The sequence below is a fragment of the Callithrix jacchus genome, chromosome 15 (assembly GCF_049354715.1).
Source record: "Callithrix jacchus isolate 240 chromosome 15, calJac240_pri, whole genome shotgun sequence".
Classification (NCBI taxonomy): Eukaryota; Metazoa; Chordata; class Mammalia; order Primates; family Cebidae; genus Callithrix; species Callithrix jacchus.
In genome coordinates, this window is record NC_133516.1 from 82,809,700 (window position 1) to 82,824,598 (window position 14,899).

At 38.5% G+C, this 14,899-nt stretch overlaps 1 protein-coding gene and 1 pseudogene across 11 annotated transcripts in view; one reads left to right on the top strand and one right to left on the bottom strand.

Moving 5' to 3' along the window:
- The window catches only part of GSK3B (glycogen synthase kinase 3 beta), a 221,919-nt gene that overhangs the window by 41,127 nt on the left and 165,893 nt on the right, over positions 1–14,899 (top strand). The gene's annotated exons all lie outside the window — the stretch shown is intronic.
- LOC144579601 (presenilin-associated rhomboid-like protein, mitochondrial pseudogene) lies at positions 5,947–8,690 on the bottom strand (annotated as a pseudogene). The gene has a single exon (XR_013527608.1). The product of XR_013527608.1 is annotated as a presenilin-associated rhomboid-like protein, mitochondrial pseudogene (transcript).

The window sequence follows — 14,899 nt, forward strand, 5'->3', positions numbered from 1 at the left end:
ATTGTAAACAGTGCTGCAATGAACATTTGTGTCGATGTGTCCTTATAGTAGAACAATTTATAGTCCTTTGGATATATACCCAGTAATGGGATTGCTGGGTCAAATGGAATTTCTATTTCTAGGTCCTTGAGGAATCGCCACACTGTCTTCCACAATAGTTGAACTAATTTACACTCCCACCAGCAGTGTAAAAGTGTTCCTATTTCTCCATATCCTCTCCAGCATCTGTTGTCTCCAGATTTTTTAATGATCGCCATTCTAACTGGCGTGAGATGGTACCTCAATGTAGTTTTGATTTGCATTTCTCTAATGACCAGACAGATATGATGAGCATGTCTTCATATGTTTGTTGGCCTCATGTATGTCTTCTTTTGTAAAGTGTCTGTTCATTTCCTTTGCCCATTTTTGAATGGGCTTGTTTGTTTTTCTCTTGTAAATCTGTTTTAGTTCTTTGTAAATTCTGGATATCAGCCCTTTGTCAGATGGGTAAACTGCAAAAATTTTTTCCCATTCTGTTGGTTGCCGATTCACTCTAATGACTGTTTCTTTTGCCATGCAGAAGCTGTGGAGTTTGATTAGGTCCTATTTGTCTGTTTTGGCTTTTGTTGCTAATGCTTTTGGTGTTTTGGTCATGAAGTCCTTGCTTACTGCTATGTCCTGAATGGTTTTGCCTAGATTTTCTTCTAGGGTTTTTATGGTGTTAAGTATTATGTTTAAGCCAAACTTTTTTTTCTTAAAACTGCTAGATGATATAGATTTGCTTTGTTTTTTTTTTTTTGAGACAGAGTCTCTGTTATATGCTGCAAAAGAAGTAGCACTCAAATATAAATCCCCTAAGCAAGGGAATTTACATCTATAGAAGGGTGCGGCTCAAGATGGAACAATGGTGACTGCATACCTGGACGAGAAAGAGGAAGGGGTACTTATTTCTGACGGAGGTCACCACAACTGCTGTGTCATTCCCGTGTTGACTCGGGTTAGAATGTACAGTCTAGTCTAATTCCGCCTGGATATTTTAAAGGGAGCCAGGGGTATGAGCAAGAGTGGTGGGGTGGGTAGTTTGGTGGGAAGGACGGTTACGGGCAGTTTAGAGCAGGTAACCAGGGATCAAAGCAGGGGACCAGAGAAGGTGACCGGAATGAGTCAGGACGGAGCAGGGGACTGGGAACAGATGTGAACTACTGATTAGAGCTGGGGAAAAGGTTGTTTGTTGATACCACAAGGAAGTTAAACTTTAAAATGGAGAATTAAAGAATAAGAGAGCTGCACATATTGACATACTGATTCTTTGAAGAAAAACTTGGGGTTCACTTTGTCTAACAGTCTCTGTCGCTCAGGCTGGAGTGCAGTCATGTGATCTTGACTCACCACAACCTCCGCCTCCCGAGTTCAAGTGATTTTCCTGCCTCAGCCTCCTGTGTAGCTGGGATTTCAGGCGCCTGCCACGATGCCCAGCTAATTTTTGTATTTTTAGTAGAGACAGGGTTTTGCCATGTTGGCCAGGCTGGTCCATAAAAAAATCCAGGAGTTTGTTTGGTAAGTTGTACTTCATAACAGTTTTAGTCATTTAGCACATCAGAGCACCAGTGAGCTTAACATTATATAGACTATAGAGGTGTTAAAAAGTACATTCTATTCATGATAAAAATAATAAACTAAGAATAGAAGGAAACTTGCTTTATCTGATAACATCTATGAAAATACCAGGAACTAATATCATGGTTAATGGCAAAATATTGGATGCCTTCTACCTAATATTAGGAGCAACATAAGGATGTCCTCTGCTGCCACTTCTATTTAACATTGTACTAGAGTTTCTAGCCAGAGTAGTTAGGCGGGAAAAGAAGTAAAAGGCATAAGAGTGACAAGGAAGAAGTACAGCTATCTCTTTTTTGCAGGTATACATAGAAACAGCCTTAGAAATTGGCTAAAAATGTATTAGAGTTAATAAATGAGTTCAGCAAGGTTGAACTCATTTTAATATAGTATCAATTTTTAAAAATCAACTATGTTTCTGTACAGTAGAAATAAGCAAACTGAAACTGAAATTAAGGAAACAGTTCCACTTATAATGCCATCTAAAGGAACAAAATTCTTAAGAATAAATTTGACAGAAGTATAAAACGCATAATTTGGGAATTACTAAACATTGTTGAAAGGAATTAACGAATACCTAGAAAAAAGATGGACATCCTATGTTCACGGATTGGAAGACTTAATACTGTTTGAATGATAGTGCTCTCCTAGTTGATCTACAGATCCAGTGCTTTATCAAAATTCTAGTTGCCTTTTTCAGAAGGCAAAATTCCAATTGCCTTTTGCAGAAATTGATAAGCTGATCCTAAAATTCATATGAAAATACAAGGGATCCTGTATTAGTTTCCAAGAATTGTAATAACAAAGGACTAAAACTAAGTGGCTTAAAACAACAGAAATTTTTCTCACAGTTTAGAAGCTGGAGGTCCAAAATCAAGGTGTCAGCAGGGCTGTGCTCTATCTGACTGCTCTAGGGAATTACCCCCCGACTTGCCACTTCTAGCGTTTGCTAACAATCCCTGGCATTTCTTGGCTGGTAGATCACTACAGTAACTGAGATTTCCTTTACCTCTGTGTCTTGGTATTATCTTCTCTCTGTGTATGTTTGTCTGTGTATCCAAAATTCTTTTTGTAAGGACACCAGTCATACTGGATTAGGGGCCATGAGAATGACCTCATTTAAATTTTTTTTTTTAAGATAGAGTCTCGCTCTGTTGCTGGAGTGCAGTGGCATGGTCTCGCCTCACTGCTGCCTCTACGCCCTGGGTTCAAGCAATTCTCCCGCCTCAGCCTCTCGAGTAACTGGGATTACAGGCATACCACCATGACCGGCTAATTTATTATTTTTTTTAAAGAGATGAAGTCTTGCTCTTATCCCCCATGCTGGAGTGCAGTGGCATGATGTTGGCTCACTGGTACCTCTGCCTCCCAGGTTCAAGCGATTTTCCTGTCTCAACCTCCCAAGTACTTGGGATTACGGGCACTTGCCACCATGCCCGACAAATTTTTGTATTTTTAGTAGAGACGGGGTTTCACCATGTTGGCCAGGCTGGTCTCGAACTCCTGACCTCAGGTCATCTGGCTGCCTCAGACTCTCAAAGTGCTGGGATTACAGGCATGAGCCATCTCTCCTGGCCCTCATTTTAATTTGATTACCTTTGTGAAGACCCTATTTCTAAATAAGGTCACATTCTGAGGTTCTTGCGTTTAGGGCTTTAACATATCTTTTTTGGGGTACCCAGTTCAACCCATGACAGATTCTGAATAGCCCCTCAAAAATTGAAAAATAAAGAATAAAGTTAGAGGACCCACAATTCTCTTTTTGTTTTTTTATTTTTATTTTATTTTTTTTGAGTGAACCAAGGATTTTATTTATTTATTTATTTATTTACATTTCTCAATCTAAAAATTTACATTAGTCAAGACAGTATGGCGCTTGGATATAGATGATTGTTAGTCTAAAAATAGCCCTTACCTTTATGGTCAATTGGTTTTGACAAGGATACCAAGATAATTAAATGATGAAAGAATTTGTTTCCCCCACAAATGGTCTGGAACAGCTGCATATTTGCATGCAAAAGAATGAAGTTTAACTCTTACCTCACACCATCTACAAAAATTGTCTCAAAATTGATTAAAGACCTAACTACTAGATCCAAAATTATACAGCTCCTAAGAGAAAACACAGGAGTAAGTTTTCATGACCTGGGATAGGCAATGGCTTCTTAAATATGGTCAAGCGCACAAGCAACAAAATTAAAAAAATGGATACATTGAACATTATAAAAAATAAAACCATTTATGCTTCACAACACCATCAAGAAAGAGAAAACACAGAAGGGGAAAAATACTTACAAATTATGTCTGATAAAGGACTTGTATCTAGAATACAAAAAGAACTCTTACAGTTCAATAATAAAAAGCCCAATTAAGAATTCTTCTGAATAGACAGAAACTATGTATATCTACTTTTACAAGGAAGATATAAATAATGGTCGATAAGTACATGTATTAGTCCATTTTCACACTGCTATAAAGAACTGCCTGAGCCTGGGTCGTTTATGAAGACAAGGTTTAATTGGCTCACAGTTCCAAAGGCTATATACGAAGCATGGGTAGGAGGCTCAGGAAACTTAAAATCATGGTGGAAGAAGGTGAGAGGGGAAGCAAGCACGTCTTACCATGGTGGAGCAGGAGAGAGAGAGAGAGAGAGAGAGATATCAAACAACTGGATCTATTGAGAACTCACTATCACAAGAACAGTAAAGGGGAAGTCTGTCCCCATGCTTCAGTTACCTCTTACCAGGCCCCTCCTCCAACACATGGGGATTACAATTTGAAATGAGATTTGGATGGTGACACAGAGCCAAACCATATCAGTGCATGAAAAGATGCTCAATATCATTAGCCGTCATAGGAATAAAAATCAAAATCACAAGATACCACTTCAGACTAGGATGGCTACAGTAAAAATGTTAGGTTATAACCAGTGTTTGTTAGGATATGAAGAAATTGGAACCCTCATACACTGCTTTGGGGATGTAAAATGGTGCTGCTTTGGAAAACAATATGGTAGTTCTCCAAATGCACATAGAGTTACCACATAATGTAGCGATTCCATGCCTAGGTATATATACCCGTATGTTCATACATACACATGTTCATAGCATTAGTATTAATAGCCGAAAGAAGAAAACCCAAACATCTATCAGTTGATGAATGGAGACATCAAATATAGTATTTCCATAAATGAAATATTACTGAGGAATCAAAAGAAGTGAACCAAAGCATACTACAACAGGTATGAACCTGGAAAACATTCTAAGTCAAGCCAGTCGCAAAAGACCATGTATTTTACAATTCTACCTATATAAATGTCCAGAATAGGCAAATCTGCAAATCTGTAGAAACAGAAAGCAAATTACTGTTTCCTTAGGGCTAGAATGGAAGGATTGGGGAATGACACCTAAGAGGTACAGAGTTTCTTTTTGGGTTTGATTGGGGTGATGGTTGTCCAGGCCTGTGAAAGTACTAAAAATTGGTAAGTGTGCACTTTAAGTGGATGAGTTATGTGTTATGTAAATTATAACTTAATGAAGCTATTTAAAAAAGTACATTCAATTATTGGCCAGGTGTGGTGGCTCACGCTTGTAATCCTAGCACTTTGGGAGGCCGAGGCGGGTGGATCACAAGACCAGCCTGGCTAACATGGCAAAACCCCATCTCTACTAAAAGTACAGAAAAATTAGCTGGGTGGGGTGGTGGGCACCTGTAATCCCAATTATTCAGGAGGCTGAGGTAGGGGAATTGCTAGAATCCTGGGGGTGGAGGTTGCAGCAAGCCGAGATCTCACCATTGCACTCCAGCCTGGGCAATAGAGTGAGACTCTGTCTCCAAGAAAAAAAAAAAGTACATTCAGTTATTACAAGGATAAGGGACCCTGTGTTTTAGGGAAACATACATATTTGAATATTCAACTAACATGAGATATTATAAAGTAGAAATATATATGCTATCAAATCGATGGTGTAGATCAGTGCTGTTCAGAAAATATATTGCAAGCCACATATATAATTACATTTTTTTAATAGCCACATTTTTATGGTTTAGAGAAGGGGTTTCACTATTTTGCCTAGGCTGGACTTGAACTTTTGGGCTCCAGCAATCCTCCTGCCTCAGTCTCCTGAGTAGCTGAGACTACAGGAACGTGCCACTACTCTTGGCTTCTAATAACCACTTTTTAAAAACTTAAAAGAAATGGAAAAAATTAGTTTTAATATATTTCATTTACCCTAATATATAAAAATATTAACATTTCAATATGTAGTCCTTACAAGAATTGTTACTGAGATATTTTACATCCTTTAAGAAAAACTAAGTCCTTATAATCTGTTACGTATTTCAGAACGTTTTCGATTCAAACTTGCCACTTTCAGGTGTTCAGTAGCCTTGTGTAGCGACTAGTGTATTGGACGACACAAGTAGAGACATTAAGTGTGAATCTGGAGGAAGGAGTAATCATTGTAGTCTGGAATGATTAGGAAAAGTCACAGAACTTAAGTGATTTTGCTCAGTCATTTATTCATTTACTGATTTCAGTCATTTACCCAACAAATATTTGAGCTGTATATGAAAAAACTGTATATAAAAAACTAGCGAAAAATGCAGATATGTCTTGTCTCCTCATGGACAGTGCATTAAATAGCTAATTATACACTTACTTAGGGCTGGTTGCTTAAGAAGTAGTAGCGGAAAGAGTATAGGCTTAGATTATTCCTTGTGAAACAGAGGATGATGATAACTGCATTGTGGGATTGGTGGGAGTAGGTAAAATCGATAGGTCACATGCCTAACACTGTGCTTGTTTTCAGTGTTTTCTCCTTCTCTTCTCCTACTTTACCCTCTGTCCCCCTACTTCCTTGTTGAATACATGAAGTGGGCCATGGGAAAAAGTCTTAGCAAGTGGCAGAGTCCTGGCTACACAAGGACTTGAATGAATTCTTACCCTCCTTTCTTATCCTCAACCTTCTTTTACTACATGGCTCTGCTTCCTGGACCCAGATTCAGATCTGTATTATTAGTATTAAAACCTATTAACCAATATTAAAGGAGTTTTGGTGGGCCAATTTAGGAATGTAATTAATGCTTTTTCTAGAGATTTTTATCTGTGTTTCATTCCACACAACTATTTCATTAAGAATTTGAAATGCTATCTGCTAAATTATTTACTGTTTGCCTCTTACTCAGGTAAGAATGTATTTTAGACATATTTCAGGAAGTGTTGAAATTAAAATTATTTTATAACTTTTTTGAAATTCTAGACCTATCATTAAATACTTAGCACTTTGGTCCATGTAATTTTTACATTATAAGATATCTTGGAATTTTAACATACCCTATTGCAATAAGACTTGTTAGGTCTAGTTACATTATTTTTGATACAAAAATAGATGAGTTTGTTAGGAACCGCTATTATAATGTATTGAACAGAGTTTGTTAGGAACATTTATTATAGTGTATTGAACACTGGATTTAGATTGGGCAGATCTTGATTTTCCATTTGATAGCTGTGTTTTATTCATTGATTTTCTTATTCATTCAGAAGATATGGTTTGACTAATATGGTCAGGACATTATTTGTGTGTTTACTTATTTAAAAACTGTTATTAAGTGCTTTGAAGGAAAAGAACTGGTTACTGTGAAAAATAATAACAGGTGAAAACTACTTTAGATTGGATTGTCCTAGAGAAGGCATCTCTGAAGAAGCTATGTTTAAGCTGAGACATAAAGGATCAAAAGGAAAGGATTAGGAATGGGGGTGGTAAAAGAACATTGTAAGGAAAGGGAACATCATGTGAAAAATCTTGAGGTGGCAAAATGCTTTGTGTATTCAATAAATTGAAAGAAGCCTAGTGTGACTAAGGATTGTGAGCAAGGGAAGAATGGCATGGTATAAGAATGAAACTAGATCTTACAGGGTCTTCTAGAAGATGCTGAAGCTTTTAAGGAGTTTTAATCAGGAGAATGAGACACAAGTGTAACTCCAGAGTGGAATGTTGAATATAGGAGTCTGTAAAGGTTGAAAGAGTAGTCTGGTCTACAGAAATACATTTGAGAATCAACAGCTGTCAAATGATAATAATTTGGATAAATACCATGTATGTAAAGATCTGGGAATGCATAAAATAATCTGGGGAGAGTATGGAGACAGAAGATAGAAGAGAAAGGGAGCATGGGACCAAGCCTAGAAAAATCCAACATTTAGAAGCTGATAGGGAAGGAACTAGCATAGGAAGACCTCAAGTGAGCAGTTTTTTTTTTTTGTATGACTGAGGAAAGAAATGAAATGGCAATTGGGAGCAAGGAAGATGTGATTTTTTTTTTTTCCAACTAGATATAAACCTTTTTTTACAACTTTGTCATAGTTCGCTTTCCAAAAAGACACAGGCTGGGGACACAACTGAAAACACTGGGAGGCCAGATGCTGTTGTCGTCCAAGTAGGAGCACAGCCGTGGTCACTCTAGGGCCGATGTATTCCTATGGCTCTCAGATGTCGCGGTCCAGATGCACCAGTACTGTCCAATCCTAGTTTTACTTAGAGCCACCTCCTTTTTTGGGACCATTCGTTCTCATTTCATGCCAGATTTTCACTAGAGGCTCCCTGTTCTTCCAAAACAGTTTATGATGTAAAGTAACATACTGTATTCCAAAGAACCCCCCCAAGATGTGCTGCATGATTAAAAAATTTCTATCCCAGGATCATTCCTGCTGTATCCATGGCAATAGTAGCTTTTAGGATATTCCCTGCTGGGAATATGAACATCTGAAGGGAAATAATGGCAAGCGTCCCTTCTGGGATCTTAGTGCAGACAGCTGCAAGGACTGTCATGATGGTGCCAGATGCATCAAGTGATGGTCCATATCTTCCTGTGGCAACTTTACACACACAATTGACACATTTGGAAATAATACCTGCCTATAGGTACACTGCCATGGACTACTCTTGACCCAGAATGTTCACTGTGTCAGAGGAGGAACTCCACAAAACATACATATTTGGTGCCATGTGAAATAAGGAGAAATGATTGAATATTGACAGCAACATTGGAGAAAGGACTTCTGAGGCTGGATTAGATGCAAAATATCTGATCATTGTCCCACTGTAGAGAAGGTGCTCCTATAAACAGAATACAAAGACATTCATTTGCAGCTGTGATAATCTGTCTCAGTCTGCTGGCCGTCACTTAGGTTATTCCACCACTTATTTATCTCCTTTCTGAAGTCTCCTTTTTGTGGTCTTATGCTATCCAACCAGTCAACTTGTATATCATCAAAATAACTCTGGACCCTGGATTTCAGTGATTCTTATTGCCAGATAGATCCAAACAGCCTGTAAAACCAACAGTAAAAAGTAGAGGTTTAATGAGAGTCCCTACAGGACACAGAGAAAGATAACAGACTGTTTCTTTCCTAGAAAGCAGTACTGGATCAAAGAATAGGGCTTCATTTCTGTTGCTCCTGTGCCCCCCCCCCGCCCCCCGGAGTCTTGGTTCTGTCACCCAGGCTGGAGTGCTGTGGCGCAATCTTGGCTCACTGCAACCTCCACCTCCTGGGTTCAAGTGATTCTCCTGCCTCAGCCTCCAGTGTAGCTGGGATTACAGACATGTACCACCACATCCAGCTAAAAGGAATCAACGCACTTGTATTTTTCACCACTTGTGCCTGTGTCTGATGTTTGAGGTTCAGCCTTCCTGGGTGCTTTTCTGAATCCACATTTTTGCTGAATAGAGACGTTAAACCTGTGTCTGAGCAGCCATAGCAGGGCTAGAGCCACAGTGAGCTGTTAGCTGTGACCGTCTACTGGCGGAAACTACACCTGGTCGCTGCCCAGACCTCTCTCTGCCCAGCCTCACCACACCATCTTCCCAACCTCTGCCCCATCATGGCTTGCAAGGATGTGGTATTGAGACATGTGGAGGAACTGAATAATATCAACCTCTGTGGGATTTATGAAAGTAGCATATTTGCGGGGAGTTACATTGTCCATAGCCAGAAAGTGGAGTTTGCTGATTACAGAAGAGGTAGAGTTGAGGAGTTGATTCAGATGAGAGGGCTGTGTGGAGTGTAGGGGGATGAGAGTTAACAGCAAAAGAGAAAGGCTAGTGTTTCTGGTGGAGACTTAGGTAAACAAGGATATGAAGTGTTGATAGGTTTAGTCCTTTTAATGTCTTGTAGACTAGAGGGATCTATGGCCTTAGTGGCATAGTCTGGAAGGTTTCAAATAGTTTATTGGGTAAGGGACAAGTTTTTCGTGAGGTAAATCTGCTTCAGCAGGTTCTAATTATGGTATGATGAGGTTCCAGGTTGGCCTCTTCATTCCTTTTATCTATTAAATAGTAACAATAACTCATTAATTGTTTTATTATTTAAATGGATAGTCACATAGTGGTTCATAAAAGTTGAGTCTGGATAAACATACAACCTTTTACAAAATATTTTAAACATACATCCCAGTAAGTCATGCTGTAGCCAAGCTATTTTCTTGTCAAACTCTTTTCTGTACTGAATGTAACAATGCCTAATTGAATAAACATTGACTATGAATGACGCACTCAATTCATCTCTTTGCTGATTATACTCAATTTTAGAACTAAGGATAAATTATTCAAGATATAGTTGCTGATTTTTTAGTTCGAACAGTTCTGTAAGTATACTTGGATTTTTTTTTAGAACCCAGTGACAGTAATACTTGTTTGGAAAGAATATCTTTTTAGCACTTCAAGCAAATTTATCTTAACATTTAAATGCTCAGTGTAGATAATTTGGAAATTACGGAGAGATACAAAAAAAGAATAAAAATTTGCTTGTATTCTCACTATCCAGAGAAAATTCTTGCTTACTTTTTGGTGTGGTTGTGTAGCATTTGTTTTCAAAATTAAGATCACAGAATATATAGCAATTTGTAGCTCTGCACTCTGCTTTTTCATGTAATCTTGTGTCATGAATATTTTCTTAAACCATCAAATATTCTTGGAAAATGTAATTTTAATGGCTGCTTAATATTCTCTTCACTGTGAATTTATCATAGTTTACCTAATGATTCTCTACTGTTGGACACCTGGATTGGCTCTGATTTATTGATGTGGTAAATAGTGGTTTAATGAATATCTATGTAAATCAATTATTTTGTTCCAGTTTCTTTTTACTTTTTTTTGCCATATTCCTAGAAAGGGAAGTACTGGGTCAAAGAATAGGGCTTCATTTTTGTTGCTCCTGCTGCCTTTTTTTCCCCCCGCCAAGACAGAGTCTTGCTGTTGTCCAGGCTGGAGTGCTGTGCTGTGGCACGATCTTGGCTCACTGCGACCTCCACCTCCTGGGTTCAAGTGATTCTCCTGCCTCAGCCCTCTGAGTAGCTGGGATTACAGATGCATACCACCATGCCCACCAATTTTTTTTTTGTATTTTTAATAGAGATGGGGGCTTCACCATGTTGGTCACAGTGGTCTTAACTCCTGATCTCAAGTGATGCACCTGCCTCGGCCTCCCAAAGTGCTTGGATTACAGGTGTGAGCCACTATGCCTGGCCACTTCTGCTGCTTTTTATTTTTTAAGACAGAGTCTCACCCTGTCACCCAGGCTGGAGTGCAGTGGCATGGTCTCGGCTCCCTGCAACCTCTGCTTCCTGGGTTCAATTGATTCTTTTACCTCAGTCTCCCAAGTAGCTGGGATTACAGGCATGTGCCACCATGCCTGGCTAATTTTTTGTCCTGCTGCTTTTAAGGAAAAATATACTTCAAGATTTCATGTTTGAAAATCAATGTGGATCCTCTTAATCTGGCTACCGTCCATCATAGTTTCAGAGCTTAAAGAGGTTGAAATTTTATATTCAGTCCTTTCAGTTTACAGATAAGGAAACTAATCCTAAAAAAGGACATTCCTTGATTTCCTCAAGGTCATAAGCCAAACAGTGGTAGAAGTTTGGCCTATTTTTTCATAACTTAGTGTGTTGGTTTCTCTTTCTTTTCTTTCTTTCTTTTTTTTTTTTTTTTTTGGAGACGGAGTTTCGCTTTTGTTACCCAGGCTGGAGTGCAATGGCGTGATCTTGGCTCATCACAACCTCCGCCTCCTGGGTTCAGGCAATTCTCCTGCCTCAGCCTCCCGAGTAGCTGAGATTACAGGCGTGCGCCACCATGCCCAGCTATTTTTTTGTATTTTTGGTAGAGATGGGGTTTCACCATATTGACCAGCATGGTCTCGATCTCTTAACCTCGTGATCCACCCACCTCGGCCTCCCAACGTGCTGGGATTACAGGTGTGAGCCACCGCGCCCAGCCGTGTGTTGGTTTTTCTACAAACATCTCCTGCCTCTTTGCCCCATGTGTCCCCCAACTTGCCTTTTTGGTTGACTGATTTTTGGGTGACTAATTTTTTTCTGTTTGGATGCCTGGTAGACTCTTATTTTATTCTTGAGTTTAACCGTGATACTTTGATAGTTTTGAGTCTGTTCTTTCTGGCATACATTGTACCTTTTTGTCCTGCTCTCAGTTTCAAGGAAAATTTCAAAGAAGTTTTCTATTCATATGTGGCATCTACTTTTGGAACAATAATTATTCAATGTTGGATCATCTTTGTTCTTCACATTTATCATCTTCTCCAGAATTATTTAATTTTGTAATTGATTCCCTGCTGCATTCACTACTATGATTTCCTTTCCTCCCTGCCATTAATTTTTCACTGTATTTTTTTCTATTCTTTGCTGTTTCTAGTTTATTTATTAGATCTCTGATGTTCTGTTGTGCTAAGAACAAATTGAGAAGTGTTGTAGGCTAAAAAACAGCCCTCCAGAAGATATCTGTCTTGGTCAACTTTGGCTGTTATCGTAATTAAACAAAACAAATATTTGTCATATTTAAATAAACATATATTTAAATGTATTAAATGTATTTCTCATAGTTCTGGAGGCTAGGAAGAGGAACCAGGTTCAAAATGCCGGCAGATCTAGTTCTTGATGAGGGACCTCTTCCTGCTTATAGGTGGCTGCCTGCTTACCGTATCCTCACTTGATGGAGAGGGGATGCTCTGGTGTCTGATCTCTTCTTCTTAGGCTTCACCCTCATGATCTCATCTAAACGTAATTACCTGCCAAAGGCCCTACCTCCTAATGCCATCACGTTGGGACTGACGGGCATCAAACTGCGAATTTTGGGGGGACATAAGCATTCACTCTGTAACCACAACCTGTGAGTGTTACCTTATTTGGAAAAAGAGTGTTTGCAGATTGCAATTAAATTAAGGATCTTGAAATGAGATCACCCTAGGTTATCTGAATGGGACTTAAATCCTGTGATAGCTGTTACTGTAAGAGATATTCAGAAGAAAAGAGATACCTAGAGGAGGAGAGATTTGACCACAGAGGCAGAGATTGGAATGATAAGACACAAGGACACCAGTTAAGTAGTACTGCCAGCTACCAGAAGTTAAGAAGAGGCAAGGAATGGATTCTCTCCTAGAGCCTCCAGGGGGAGTGCAGTCCTTTTGACACCTTAATTTTGGACTTCTAGTCTCTGGGACAGTAAGAGTAATTTTTGTTGTTTTAAGCCACTTAGTTTGTGGTAATTTGTCACTGCAGCCACAGTAAACTAAATACAAAGATCAAAACAATTTCCCTTTTTAATCTGCCTTTTATCACCTTATATTTGTACTTTTGTTTTAGTTCATGCTTTTACTTTCTTCTGTGGAACTTGAGAAGCATTTAGAATTTTTTTTTTTTGCTTCTTAGAAGTTACAGTTTTTAGTTGGCTTTTTCATGTTTCTCTTGCAATGTGTTTGTGTCAGTTTTTTTTAACTTTCTCATAACTAAATTGGCTAGCTCTTTCTAGATTTTTTGTTTTGATATATAATGTTTATCAGTGAATTCTCCCTGATTCTTATCATTGTATTTTGGACCTTTTTCTCTTCCGTGGTTGTGGCTGTTTTTAATCCACTTTACCGTAGGGATGTGGTAGTGAGGTAAGGAGAGAGGTCCACTAGTCAAGTGTGGTCATTTCTAAAGATGTATTTCATCACCACATCAGGAGTGCACTCTACTTTTGTAGGCTTCTGTTTCTTCCCTCAACTTAGTACACTAATCTGGAAGATGGTGGTCTTACAAATGATGTATAGGGGACTTTTTTGGGTAAAAAACATTAAGCGTAAGAGACTTTTCCTTGTATCCTCTCTCCCCTCCCTTGCCACTCACCTCCATAGCTGCCTATGGCATTTTCATGGTCAGCTTTTACCATGCTGAGGAGTATCATAGATAGATAGATCCTCAGGAAAAAAAACAGTCATCTTTTTTTTTTGTGTGGTATTACTGGAGCAGAAAGAATAGTGATACTGATTCATTTCACTTTCTCAACCTAGATGATGAAATTTTAAATTAATGTTTGTTTTGTTTACACTGATAATTGTTTTCTAAAAATAGCATGTTTTTTTTACATTAGGATGTAAAAAACAAAACAAAACAATAGGATGTTTTGTTTACACTGATCATTGTTTTCTAAAAATAGCATGGCAAAATGTCTCATTTTATAAATAATATGCTTAATTAGAAGCTATTCATTTCTCACTGACTTCAGTTTTTTATATCTAGTAGCTAAAATAGTTAAATTATTTATGTGACCATACTGTAAAGCCAGTGTAGGGGAGGTGTTAAATCTTTTTAAATAGCTGTCTTTAAGTTGTGATTCATATGTACTGAGGTTATCAGACAAGGAGTAGTCATTTAATTAAACTAAGTGGTACTGATACGGCCCACAGAGCTTCATAATACAGTGCCTGGCCTTCTCTCTAGTCTTCTTTTTCCTCACTGTTCCTTAACCTCACTGCCACCTTATTTTGGAAGGTACATGCATTTTTATTTTATTTTATTAAAAACAGTTTTATTGAGAGACACACACACACACACACACACACACACACACACACGGTTCACTCATTTAAAATGTGCAATTCAATGATTTCTCAAATTCAATGATTCTTCCAGAGTTATGCAACCGTCACCACAATCTAATTTTAGAACATTTTCATCATCTCCAAAATAAACTTTTATTTTATTTATTTCATCTTATCTTATTATCTTACCTTTTGGACACAGACTCTTGCTCTGTCATACAGGCTCATTGCAATCTCTGCCTCCCAGGTTCAAGTGATTCTCATGTCTCAACCTCCCCAGTAGCTGGGATTATGGGTGCCTGCCACCATGCCCAGCTAAATTTTTGTGTTTTTAGTAGAGATGGCCAGGCTGGTCTGAAACTCCTGGTCTCAAGTGATCCGCCTGCGGTGGTCTCCCAAAGTACTGGGATTATAGGCAGAAGCCACCAC